General features: G+C 51.5%; 1 long non-coding RNA gene across 1 annotated transcript; it reads right to left on the bottom strand.

Annotated features, from left to right (window-relative positions):
* Positions 1-122: 122 nt before the first annotated feature.
* On the bottom strand, positions 123-4760 carry LOC138983959 (uncharacterized). Its single transcript, XR_011461318.1, has 3 exons — positions 4446-4760; positions 1643-2257; positions 123-393 (listed from the first exon to the last, which is right to left on the bottom strand). It is a non-coding gene; the product is annotated as an uncharacterized lncRNA (long non-coding RNA).
* Positions 4761-14062: the final 9302 nt, after the last annotated feature.

Genomic DNA, 14062 nt, shown 5'->3' with positions numbered 1-14062 from the left:
CGACTCTTTGTGACCCCATGGACTGCAGCACACCAGGCTCCTCTGTCCATCACCACCTCCCGGAACTTGCTCAAACTCATGTCCATTGAGTCAATGATGCCATCCAACCATCTCATCCTCTGTCGTCCCCTTCTCCTGCCCTCAATCTTTCCCAGCATCAGTCTTTTCTAATCAGTCGCTCTTCACATCCGGTGGCCAAAGTACTGAAGTTTCAGCTTCAGCATCAGTCCTTCCAATGAATATTCAGGGTTGATTTCCTTTAGGACTGACTGGTTGGATCTCCTTGCAGTCCAAGGGACTCTCAAGAGTCTTCTCCAACACCACAGTTCAAAAGCATCAATTCTTCCACCCTCAGCCTAATTATGGTCCAGCTCTCACATCTCTACCTGATTACTGGAAGGGAAGACAGAAAAGAAAGTTAACTTGTGTTTCCAGTGTGCTCAGAGCCAGGGCTCCACGGGGAGGGAGGAGCTGACTTCTTTTCTCCCTCTTGCAATTCAGACAACCTGTGCTCCAAGACCCAGAGCGCAGGTTCAGTAGGGGTTGGACCATGTGTGCAGTTAAGCTGAGAACCCAGGCACGCTGGGAAGGACAGTTGCTAGGGAAACACATCCTGTGTCCCAAACACCCAGCTTAGAAATCACTTTCTGGACCCATCCGAGGCTCAGTTTGCCTGCAGTGGACCAGCTCAGGCGGTGCCAAGGCAGCAAAGCCATTAGCAGAAATGAAAAGCAAGACATCTTTGAGCCCATTAGTTTAAAAGGGGATTTTTCTAGCTTTCATTATTTATGATTTGTGACTTCAGTTACTGTTTCCCGGAACAAACAAACTGTTACAGTTCTGATTCAACTGACTGGAGCAAACTGATGCTTATCATGAGCCCGCTGCACACTGCAGAGAAGCCCGCCACCCTGGCCTTGGGTGCCACGGCCTCTTTCTGCAGCTCTTTGATGTCTTGTCAGGCAAGTTATTTTCTGAGCCTCAGACTGTTTCCCAAAGCTGCCACAATCTGCATGTGTGTGTGTGCGCCTGCACATGTATACAGACACACGTGTGTGTGTCTCTGTCTTGCAAATGAACAAACCCAGTGAAATGAGGAACAGCAGACTGTGGCTTTGACTTTAAGAATGTCACTCCTGAAACACAGGGGTCAGGTCCCCAGGATCGCCTGTGGGTGGCATCTAGGACCCCTTGGGTGGGAGCTGGGGACGTGAGTGAGGGGACGTGACCTGGGGCCCCTGGAGGGCGTCATGAACCGCGCCCCCACCTCGCCCGCCCCCCCACCTCCTGAAATCACTGGCACCCTCTCTGCGCTGGAGCTGCATCTGAAAGTCACGGTTTTCTCTCACGTTCCCCTTTTTCAGTCTCCAGGAAGGCGGGCGGGCGGCTGGGGAGCCGGGGGTGGGTGTGGATGAGACGCAAATGAAAGAGGAAGTGTCTCAGCACAGACGAAACAGCCAGCAACCCACTAGACCAGTGACCTCGGTGGAAACGCCGAAGACACCGCTGTGTCCTCGGACGTCCTGGGGGCGGGGGCGGCCGCCCAGAAGCCGCCAGCTTCTCTCTGGCCAGGTCCTCACGGTCGCCTTCCCTGAGGGGGAAGAAACACGGGCCGCGGGGCGGGGGCGCGGTTCAGACGCACCTGAGCAGGCGGAGCCTCTCTGCCCGGGTGTGGTCTTCACGGCTTCTCGCGGGAGCTGGAATCCAGTCCGCTCCTGCCGAGGGGATACCAGCCTGTGTTCATGGAGGCGCCACCTCGGGGGGCCACCCTGGACCTCAAGCCCTGCTCGGTCTCCACGCCAGACAGCACCCTCACTCCCTGAAACCCGGGGCAGCTGGGTTAACTTAGGGACAGGGGAGGACGGATGTGGAGACGCTGTTGGAGGGCAGAGGGTGGCTGAAGCGAACAGGAAAGAGCGAATCGTCAGGGTGGCACCTGAGTGGTTAGAAAACACTCATTGCTTGTTGGGCATAAAAACGCATTTCTCCTGGAGTCCGAGTAACAGTAGACACCAGTGAGACATGCTTCTGATAGAAACGTGGAAGGGACGGCAAAGTAGGCAAAGGAACAGAATCGGTCCTGATCCCGCCCGGAAATAACCTGGGAACACTGGCTGAACATGCAGACTTTTTCATGCTGTGCATTTTCAAAGAGAACTTGTACAGACAGACTTGTCAATCCATGTCTTTCTTTTTCCAGAGAGAATTCTCTGCCTCCAAGGATGTTCTTCACAGCATCATTTATCATTTGAAAACCCTGAAAAATAAGCGTTCATCATTACTGTTTCAGCCAAGTAAAGCAAGTTATAATCTCACAGGAGAATATGTAGTCTTTAAAAAGATTGATCTCACGCTATCCACATGGAAAGATGTTGCCAAGATCCGGCCAAATTTTTTTTAAGTTTTCAAAACCATATATATCACTTGAGTTTTTTTCATATAAAAACATAGGTGTATACATGTGTAAAAGTATTTGCCAGAATGTTAATAATGACTCTCCAGAAGGAAGGCTGTCTGTGCTATCTATTTTAATATATTTTTGTACCGTTTACATTTTTTTTTGCAAGGTGCATTTCCTAGTTTTATATTTTAAGCTATTCATTTTCAGAAATATTTTATGTAAATCCATACTTTTAATATCAGATATATCCATTATAAAGTAAGTGAAAATGAGAGATACAAAACCTGTAGGTAATACACAATACCATTTTGATGTTTGACATGTCTATATACAAATTGGCATGTTTTATGTATATAATCTATGAGTACAAAAATAAGTACATTACTAGTGTTAAGTATGAAATTTACTTATCCATTTTACACGTGTGTATAAAAACAAATTTAAAAACTTGTTATTGTATGTGGCTTTTTAAAACATCATGAGACTATAATATTTTAGTCAAAAATGATATTTCCATGGTGGGGGGTGATGTTTTGGGCTGAGTCCTGGAGGAGCAGGCCTGGGCCTTGCAGGCAGTCTGGGTCGAGGGGACAAAACGCCCCCAAAGCACAAAGTCACAACAAAGCAGGTTCCTTTGTCGGCCTATCGCCCCGCATCTGACACCACGGAGCTGCCTCTGCCTCTGAAGTTCCCTCCTGGCTTTTCTGGGTCACCTTCTCTCTAGGCTGCACTGGCTCCGGTCAGCCCTGCAGGCACTGGGGCCGTGGAGAATGAGGTCAGGACCGCGACCTTGGCTGTGTCCGGCAGGAACTCTGAACTGACCATGAGGATGCAACCGACCTCGTTCATAGTACCCTGGAGGCCCAGACCACAGGAGAGAGAAGCTGGAGTCCGTATCAGGAAACTTGGCTTCGGGTGAGACACTCCCCGCCACCCTACCGCGCATCTCAGGGGAGATGCTCTGCATCCCTGAAAATGGGGCCATAAGAACCTCTGCTCCAGAGGGCTGCTGAGGAGGTGAAGGAGGACTCGGAAAGGGACTTCCCTGGCGGCTCAATGGTAAAGAATCTGCTGGCCAATGCAGGAGACCCAGGTTTGATCCCTGGTCTGGGAACACCCCACAAGCCCCTGCCCCCTAGAGCCTGCGTTCAGTAACAGGAGAAGCCACAGCAGTGAGAAGCCCACACGCCCCAGCTGGAGAGGAGCCCCCACTTGCCACAACTAGAGAAAGCCCACACAGCAACCGAGGCCCGGCACAGTCAAAGATAAGGAAATAAATAAAATGATGCTGCTGTCCTGCACTCAGTCGTGTCTGAGACTCTTTGCGACCCCATAGACTGTAGCCTGCCAGGCTCCTCTGTCCGTGGAGTTTTCCAGGCGAGAACACTGGAGCAAATTGCCATTTCCTACTCAGGGGATCTTCTCCACCCAGGGAACGAACCTCTGTCTCTTGCGTCTCCTGCATTGGCAGGAGGATTCTTTACCACTGCACCACCTGGGGAGCCATATATATATGTATAAATATATTTTAAAAGACTTGGAGAAAGCCCCTTTCAATCAACTGTATAGAATCTAAAGAAGTTGACTCCAGCAAGAACAGTCCCACAAAACCCCAAAGCCCAAAGCCCTGACATTTCAACAGGTCAGTTTTTGCTAAAAAACCCACGCTCACGACAAGCCCTTGTGATGCGGCCTCGTGGGCGGATGCATGGGTCACAGATTCTAATTGTGGAAACTGTCTGACACACAGCCTGTTGACGTGAGTCACTGGGTGTTAAGGCTCAAGGCCAAGGTCCCTCGTGAGAAGACAGCGGTGACCTGAAATCCTTTTCATCCGGGAGGGTGAGTGTACAGTCCCGACAGTAATGGGCTTTGGAAACTGCAGGTGGTGAACGTAGCCCTCCGCGTCTCCCCGCTCTGACTCCCCTGAACTTGCCTCTCTGGCGTTTGCTCCTGCCTGGAGTCTCCACTCTTAAATACACAGCTCTGTTGATTCAGGATCGGGCCTGGTCACCTGAGTCAGTCATCACAAACGGCAACTCACATGACTTCCGTCCACTTGTAAGACACACACAGGACAAAAGTTGACTTCATGGGGAGGACTCCGTAAAGGGGCCGCGAAGGGAACAGCCTTCCGTGGTCGGGCCTGGGTGGGAGAGGGCGTGATGGCGTTCCTTCCTTTCGAGGGCAAATATTTCTGCCTCCTGAATATTTGGATTTCCTCTCTGGAGTCTTCCTGAGTTTGTTTTCTGAATTGTCAAGGTGTTGGATCACATAGAAGGCTTTTCTCTTCCGGATTCTGTGGCCGGGCCATTAGGAGAACAGACAGAGAAGGACAACCCCAAGATCCGGCTGGATTTTCTTTTAAAGTTTCAAAACGGTGTGTGTGCGCATGTGTGTGTGTGTGTGTGTAACCTGAGCCTGTTTATATAAAAGGGTTTCCCAGGTGGCTCAGTGGTAAAGAATCCACTTGCCAATACACAAGATGCCGGTTCGATCCCTGAGTTGGGAAGATCCCTTGGAGAAGGAAATAGCAACCCACTCCAGTATTCTTGCCTGGAGAATCCTATGGACAGAGGGACTGTAGCCTGGTGGGCTACAGTCCATGGGGTCGCAAAGAGTCAGACAAGAGTGACTAAACAACAAACTTATATAAAAACAGGGGTGTACATGTGTTTTAAAAGACTTTTGGCACAAAAAAGGCAGAGTCACAGATCTAAACAAACTAGGGGTGACGGGTGGGGTCGGGAGGAGCAAGGTAACGGGGAGCATGGAGTGCAACCTGCTGGGTGTGAGACAGGCTCCAGGGATGTGTTGTACAACAGAGGAATCCAGCCAGTTATTTTGTGATATTGTAAATGGAAAGGGCTTTAAAAATCAGTATTACAATTTTTAAATTGTTTTAAAAAGATGTTGGCGGAAATGTTAATAGTCAGTTTCCATAGGAAGAATCCACAGGCTTGAGTCCTAGCCACACCCCTTATGAGGATTATGAAAGCTCTCTGTTTCCTTGTCTCTGAGGCTGAGGCTTCTCTGGTAGCTCAGACGGTAAAGCGTCTGCCCGCAATGCGGGAGACCTGGGTTCGATCCCCAGGTTGGGAAGATCCCCTGGAGAAGGAAATGGCAATCCACTCCAGTGCCTCTGCCTGGAAAATTCCATGGAGGGAAGAGCCTGGTGGGCTGCAGTCCACGGGGTCGCAGAGTCACATACGACTGAGCAGCTTTACCGAGGCTGGAGGGAGACCTCGGGCGCGGGTTACACAGCACAGAGGGAGCACGCCTTCAGTGCTGCTGACTGGACCTTGAGGACGCGGGTGCTGCCATTGGCTGCTCCACTGAGCTGACGCGGCACGTGGAGGATGGATCAGGGTCAAGTTCACAGAGAGGACGGGGAGGAAGAAACCCAAGGGTCACTTAGTGCCACCCTCGGAGGGTAGCGCCCGGTTCAGCACATTCGCTCCCCGGAGGCACGAATCACAACACTTCTGCTCAGAAAAGAAGAAAGCCAGGGGGATCTGTCAGGTGACCTCCATGACCCCTGCCCCCCAGAGACGCGAGGGATGGGAGCTGCTCCTGACCTCCAAGTGGATTTTCTTGGACAAACTTGGAGTGACCGAAGCTTGTCACTTTGACTCTGCACTTCCCATCACTGAGCAATCCCCTTTCTGACCAGCATGTTCCTAAGATGTGTTACAAGAGAAGGTTTGAAGTGTTTATGTCAATGTGCTCTTTTTACAGTCTCCAGTTACAGCCAGGTCTTGCTGAAGGACCCACGCTGACTCCCTACGGTGACCTTGACTTTGCTCTAATCTGCATGTGTTAGTGTCATACTTTAACTCTCCAGGCAGGGCTGCCAGATACAAGACAGGGTTCTTAGTTACATTTACATTTCAGGTCAACAGTGAATGATTTCTCACGTGTATGTCCCAAATATTATATGGAACATACTTAGAGCAAAACAGTATCTGTTGTTGATCTGAAATTCTAATAAACTGGGCATCCTCTTTTCTTTGCTGTATCTGGCAACTCTGTGTCCATGAGAAATCTTATTTCACCCCTTCCAAGGACTAACCAGGCCTGACCCTGCGTAGCTGCCAAGATCAAGGAGATTGGGCATATTCAGGGCGATATGACTGTAGGCAATCCCACTCCTGGGCATGTCTTTGAAGAAAACCATAATTCAAAAAGACACATGCACCCCGATGTTCATAGCAACACTACTTACAATAGCCAAAATGTGGAAACAACCAAAACGTCGATCGACAGATGAGTGGATAAAGAAGCTGTGGTCTCTATCTACAATGGAATTTTACTCAGTCATAAAAAGAATGAAATACTGCCATTTGCGGCCACATGGATGGACCTAGAGTTGGCCATACTAATGAAAGCAAGTCAGACAGACAGACAAACATCATATATTATCACTTGCATGTGGAATCTAAAAAGATCTATTTACAAGACAGAAACAGATTCACAGACTTGGAAAACAAGCTCGTGGCTGCCCAGGGGGAAATGTGGGGAAGAGGGGTAAATTGGGGTGTGGGGTTAGCACAGACATACCACTGTATGTAAAACAGATAATCAATAAGGATCTACTCAATAGCGCAGGGAACTCTGCTCAATAGTCTGCAATAACCTGTACGGAAGAAGAGTCTGAAGAAGAGTGGATCTATGTGTGTGTAAAACGGAATCACTTGGCTGTCCACCTGAAATCAACACAACCTGGTAAATCAACGATACCCCCCAGCAGGAAATAAAAATTTAAAACATTAAAAATAAAACACAAAAATTGTATTTCCCTATTTCCAAATTCTTGGAGTGGGTGGTGCCCTTGGGAATGCTTTTGTAACACAGACGCAGTTCTGGGAAGGTAAGCACGGTCACTCTTTATGCACAAGAACACATATCCACACAGAGAACATCTCCGTCTGCGCGGCGCGGCGCTGGGTGGCTCCGGGAGAGAAGAGGCTGGGCGCTCACAGTCTCCATCTCCAGGGGGCTTGCAGTGTAGACTATACTGTGTGACTACAGTGTCTGACTCTGTGAGACCCCGTGGACTGTAGCCTGCCAGGCTCCTCTGTCCATGGGATTCTCCAGGCAAGAATACTGGAGTGGGTTGCTCTTTCCTTCTCCAGAGGATCTTCCCCACCCAGGGATCCAACCCACATCTCCTGCGCTGGAAGGTGAGTGAGTCACCCGGGAAGCCCTACAGTACATCTATCCACCCAAGCCAGAGCAGAGCACAGAGCCCTGAGGAGGTCTCCAAGCCTCCCGCGACCAGAGCGGTGGGGATGGCACTGGCCGGGTGGGGCCGGATGAAGAAGGACTCCTTGCCGGGGCGACCTCTGGCTGCCCCGCAGTGTCACGAGGTGGAAGGAGTGACCTGAACGCATGTAAAGTCAGGGGAAAGAGTGACGTGTCCTCGGTGGCTTCCTCTGGGCAGAAGAGAGATGACCTGAAGAGGCAAAGAAGGGGAAGTGAGTCTGGAAAAAGGGGTGAGATCAAGAAATGCACAAATGGAAACAGGCCTAGGGAAGAACCCAGAGTCACCCCACCGTCTGCGTGCATGCGTATCAAACATGGAACTGTTCCCAAATGTTCACTCGAAGGGCGGCGGGGACCAGCTCGTCCTCCGAGCAGATGGTTCATCCCACTGAGAGTAGTTCTGTTTGCACACAGTTGGTGCCCCTGATGAACTCACTCCTGGGGTCCAGTGAACGCTGTGAGAGAAAATCAGGTCTGGTCCAGCTACGTCTGGGCGAAGGTGGCTGTGGAAGACCACACGGGTATCACTCGCTTGACAGGTTAGATGCATCCAGAGAAACCGGCCAGGGAATGAATTTTTGAAAAGAAAATGTTTCCCGATTTTTCTTTTTGGCAGATTTAATTTTTTATTGGAGTATAATTGCTTTACAATGGTGTTGGTTTCTGCTGCACAACATGAAGCCGTTAAAAAGTATACCTGTACCCCTCCCTCTTGGACCTGTCCCTGCCCCCCATTCCAGCCCTCTGGGTCATCACAGAGCCCGGAGCTGAGCTCCCTGTGCCATACAGCAGCTTCCACTAGCTATCTGTTCTGCACACGGTCGTGTATATGTGTTGAGGCTTCCCTGTCAGTTCATCCCGCCTTCCCCTTCCCCCCCATGGCCACAAGTCCATTCTCTCCGTCTGCATCTCTATTCTTGCCCTATTTCCTAATTTTTCAATTAAAAAAAAAAAAGAGAGTCCTGGGCTCTCAAACCTAATTCGCTCATTTCTTATCAGACTAAAAACCCAGATTAGACTCAGTTTTCTCATCTGTAAAATGAGAGTGTGGCCTGTGTCTCTACATTCTCCTCCAACTGACCCAAAGGAAAGTTCTCAGTGAGGGAGGAGTTGGGGGGTAACAGGCCCGCTTGGAGGGCCCAGGGCACCTGCGGTTCCCTTCATCCCTTCTGGATAAGGCGGCTGGAGGGGAAGCTGGTCTGGGAGCCAGGAGCCCACAGGAAGGGTGCTGAGGGGGACCCAGCCCTCCACCCACTGAAGAATCGACCACCTGGAGAGGCAAGGCGTGCAGAGCGCCTGACAGTGGCCAGCACAGCTCTGCAGTGGACCGTGCCTTCTGTACCAAGCCCTTCCCTCCACTTGACTCCCTCTGCTTCAAGCAACAGGAAGGGACGGGGGAGGGGGGGTACCCTGTACCAGCTCTCAGCCGACGCCTTAACGAAGCTCGGTGGATCCTGCTTTTGCCCTCTTGGGAGACCAGAGCCACCACAAACGTGTGCCCTGAATCCTGATGGAGAGGCCACAGGGCAAAGGATGCCCTGGACCCCGTGGAGAGCTGAGCACCCAGCCAGACGTTTGCCCCGTGCCAGGCCATCGGCCACCACCCTGCCTCTGACTTCTGAGTCACCTGATCCGGGGTCAGGGACAGCACCTCGGCTGTCCCCTGAGACAGAGACCAGGCACCTCGTGGTCTTGTTTAAATTCCCGACCCAGATCTGTGAGCAAATAGCATCGCCGCTATTTTCAGCACTGACGCTTCAGATCCAACGACAGGTCATGAAACCCCATGCTCTCGGGAAAGGTACACCGCCCTCCCCACAAAATATGCCAGGAATCTGTGCCGTCCAGCTGGTCAGGTTTCTCAGGGTCAGAAGAAAGGAGAACGGAGTTTAAACCACTTAACGGAGCATATCCTGTTGGGAACCAAGCAGGCGTTCCCTGTGTCCCGGGTTCCTGGGCTCCGGGCTGGGGGGTGACAGGCCCCCAGGGGAGCTTCTCAGAGCACCCTAGGCTGAGGGACCCGCCCTGACCTCGTTCAACTACAGCTGTGCCTCCCCAGACACAGTGACTCGGGGGCTGTGTTCACTGGAGGCGGGGGGTGGGGAGGGGGCGTGGGGGAGGAGGTCACTGAGTCTCTGCCACCTTCCATATGGCAGCAAGAGCTAAAGGAGACAGGGGGCGGTGGGCGGCGGCATGGAGGCGGGAAGTCACCCCCTTGGGCAGCAAAGGCAGCTCCTGGGGCCCCTTCAGTGCCCCCAGGACAGTGAGCAGGAGGGAGAGTGGCCGGAGGGACCCCGCCAAGAAGAGGCGTAAATTCAGGGCACGCGCGGGGGCCTCTGCAGGCAGAGCTCATTCCGCGGGGTTGGGAGGGGCAGGGTTCTCTGCATCCGGGAGGCCCCTGAAGGTGCACAAACAGGAGGGCAGGCCTCCTGGCCGTGGAGGTGCCGTCCCTTGGGCAGGAGGGCAGGTTGAGAAAGGACCCGGCCGGGTTGAGGCCACGGAGGGACCAGACATTGACCCACTGCAGCTCACACCAGAGGCAGGCTCGGAGCACTTTGTTGAACAGGAGTTCACTTCCGGGTCAGGGGGAGGAGTTCACTTCCGGGTCAAGGGGAGGCACTGACGCTGTTTCCACAGGGGTGAGTGGAGGGACACCGGTGAATAGGTGGTGAAACGGCTGCTGAGGGGACCGACCAAAGGGGACATGCGGGACCAGGCCCTGAGCAGGCGGCGGTGGGGCCAGAGAGAAAGGATGGGGGACTGTGTTCAGGAAGAACCTGGCCAGGAGGGGCGGTGGTAGGAGGGGTGTCCGGGCCCACAGGCTCTTGTCCAGCCTGTGCATCCCAGCGCCAGGTGACACGGGCCAGCAGCCACCTCTCTGCAGGGCTCAGCTGTGTCTGAATCGAAGGGGAGAGGTTCCTTCTGCTCGGGGACCTGGTGGCTCTGAGGCCTGGTGACTCATGTGGAGAGCGATAGGGTGGTGTCAGGAAGGTAGGAGCCAGGAGGATCAAAGACAGCCCTGGGGAGGCTCACGGAGAAAATGATGCAGCTGTCAACAGAAACCGGAAGTCAGAGAGGAGGACGGGGCTGCCTGGGTGGGAAAGCTGACGTGTTCGCCGTTAGGGAACTTTGAAGGGGATGAGGATGTGTCTCCAAGTGGGCAGTGGAAGTAGAAGATCACGGTCAACGAGAACATCCTCGGTGCTTCCCCCCGCCCCACAGACATGAGTTCAGTCAGTCCCTCCGTCATGTCAGACTCTTTAAGACCCCAGGGACTGCACAGACTCCCAAAGCTTCAGCATCAGGGTCTTTTCCAGTCAGTCAGTTCTTCACATCAGGTGGCCAAAGTATTGAAGTTTCAGCTTCAGCATCAGTCCTTCCAATGAATATTCAGGACGGATTTCCTTTAGGATGGACTGGTTGGGTGTCCTTGCTGTCCAAGGGACTCTCAAGAGTCTTCTCCAGCACCACAGTTCAAAAGCATCAATTCTTCGGCTCTCAGCTTTCTTTGTAGTCCAACTCTCACATCCATACATGACTACTGGAAAAACCATAGCTTTGACTACACAGACTTTGTCAGCCAAGAAATATCTCTGTTTTTTAATATGCTGTCTAGGTTGGTCATACCTTTTCTTCCAAGCAGCAAGCATTCTTTTAATTTTATGGCTGCAGTCACCATCTGCAGTGATTTTGGAGCCCAAGAGAATAAAGAGATACCCAAGTCCTAATCCTTCAAACTTGCCAGTGTAGGAGGGGTGGGTTCAATCCGTGGTACAGGAAGATCCTCCAGAGAAGGAAATGGCAGCCCACTCCAGTATCCTTGCCTGGAGAATCCCACAGACAGAGGAGCCCGGCGGGCTACAGTCCAGGGGGTCACAAAGAGTCGGACACGACTGAGCGACTGAGCACAGGGCGGGCTTCCAGGTCCTGGTAATGGGAGTGGCGCCTTCTTTCAGTGCCCAAGTCATGAAGCCACTACGTAGAACAACTGCACTCAGAGCACATTCGTCCCATCTTGGGACCTTGAGCGTCTGTCTCCTGGGACCTGCTCTGTCCCAGGGGAGCAAACAGGGACCCTAAGAGGGAGTGGTTTGTTCACTGCCTTAAAGCTGGTCCCCAGTGTTAGAGTGGATTCAAGATGTTCCAATCCAGCACCTCAGGTCTATTTTAGAAACAACTGAGCAGCTTAAAAATGAAAAGAGATACTGGCTTGGTTATGAGACCCTTGCCATCCAAGGCAGTCCCAAGACCAGGCTCCAGAGCTAGGATCTGAAGTCAGATGCACTCTCTGGACACATGCATCCTGCACACGTGAGGTGTGATGCTCACCCCCACCAGGAGGTACAAGGCAAGCAGGACAGGGCACTTTGCAGACCACAGTTTGGGTGGGTGGTGGGGGGAGACACTTGCCAAAACAGGTCCCTCCATTGGCTGACTGGTGGCCCACCAGGGTGCCCTCCCATGAGGCGAGCTGTCGGATTCAGCAGGGCAGCTCACCGGAGCAAGCTGGAGAAGGCAGAGAAGATTGATGAGAGACAGACCTGTCTCATTGCAGAGCTGCCTTGCATCCTTAAGGCAGCCTAGCAACTCTCATTCCTCCTGGCGGATCTGAGGGCCCCTCCCAGCCCCACGCCCTGTGTAGAACACCAGACACAAAGCCGAGGCACACTTACACAGGTAACAGTGTCTGCCCCAATTGTTGTTTTGCATCTTTGCGTCGAGATGTCGACATCTTTAATTCTTTTTTGAGGTGATATTCTTTTTTCAATTTTATTTTATTGACATACAGCTGATTGACAATGTTGTGTTAATTTCTGCTGTCCAGCACAGTGACGCAGTTACATACACACACATTCTTTTTCATATTCTTTTCCATTCTGGTTTATCGCAGGACATTACTGTGGTTCCCTGTGCTGTACAGGAGGACCTTGCTCTTTGCCCATCCTGTGTACAATAGTCTGCATCTACTAACGCTCACCGCCCCCTCCATCCGTCTCCAGGCCCTCCCCCTTGGAGGTGATATTCTTAAACGCCTTCCTGAACTAATTTTGCTGCCTGTCACCCCTGCGAATGAGTCCACCTGGGCAAGTCAGATTTGCAAGAGGGCCCTCTCTACCGAGACAGGTCCCGAGAGGGCCCCTCACAGAACCAGTTTCAGACGGAGACCTCCTCGGGTTCCTCTTTTTCACACTCTAAGAGCCAGAATGAGATGGGGCAACCTGGGACCCCATTTTTTTCTGTATCAATGTTCCTGAATGAAAAATGCTCGAAAAATGAATGTTAAACCCTTCACCCATGGAGGAAAGTTCAGTATCTGCCTGAACACAATGCTAACTTGGAAAAAAAAACACCTATTTTGTGCTTTTCTGTAGTAAAATCAGACAAGAGCTGAGCTCTGTTGGTTGTTGGTCATGGACATGACCCGGGTTTACACCTGTGAGCTCGGCGGGCCACAGGGGCTGGGGTGTGTGTCCTGTTAGCACCATTTCATCTAAAGTCTCTTCACTTGAGCCCCTGTCTAGGCAGAGCCCCTGTCTAGGCACAGCCCCTAACTGTTACCAAAGACTGTCTTCAAAGACCTGGAACAATGGTGAACATGTACGCGACCCTGCTCCCCACCATCTGGGGAAGAAAAGGTAGGCCTCTTTTTCCTAAAATAATTGAGGGCAAGTCGATATTGTTTCTTTGGGTCTGTAGTTCAGCCTTGGCACTGATCCTGTGTTACCAAGAGTTCTATTTGGATGCCTAAAATCAAAACAGATTGGTTTCATACCATTTTATTTGTCAGTCTACCTCAATAAAGCTGGAGGATCATTTGTTTTCATGACTAAATGTTAAAATACAAAAAAAGAAAAGGTTGGATTCTTGGACTGTGCTTAGGGATCCCATTCTTAGGAGGGTGACCGTGGCCAATGACGCTGTCCCTTCCCCGCCTCCTCCCTCCCCCCAGTATCCACGATGGGGTCGTGAAATCACTATGGCCTTGGGTGACAAAGGTGGGATTACAGACTGAGAATTTCACACGTTGCTTTCTGATTTCTCTGGGGGGAACCTGTTGAGGTGAAAAACGAAGGAAACAGAAAGGAGACCACAAGGTACAGGGAAGACAAAGAAATTCAAGTGAGTGAAAAGAATAACATTAAGAAGATGAAATAAAAAAGATAACAATTGTAATATTACTTTTGGTTGGCCAAAAGGTTCGTTTGCGTCCTTCCAATATATCTTGCAAAAAACCCAAACATTTTGGCTGACCCAATAGCTCCCTTCAGTTTCTACCTGTGGCCCTGGGGCCGTTTCTGCCTTGACGGTGTACAAACCAACGTGCTGTACAATGTCCGCGGTGAGGCGCCCAGCGCCCAGAAAGGCAAGGCATCTGCCTAAAGTCACGCGGCAGAG

This window comes from Bos mutus, chromosome 19 (genome assembly GCF_027580195.1).
Source record: "Bos mutus isolate GX-2022 chromosome 19, NWIPB_WYAK_1.1, whole genome shotgun sequence".
Taxonomy (NCBI): Eukaryota; Metazoa; Chordata; class Mammalia; order Artiodactyla; family Bovidae; genus Bos; species Bos mutus.
Note: the sequence above shows the minus strand (reverse complement) of the source record. Positions and strands in the feature narration are given on the sequence as shown.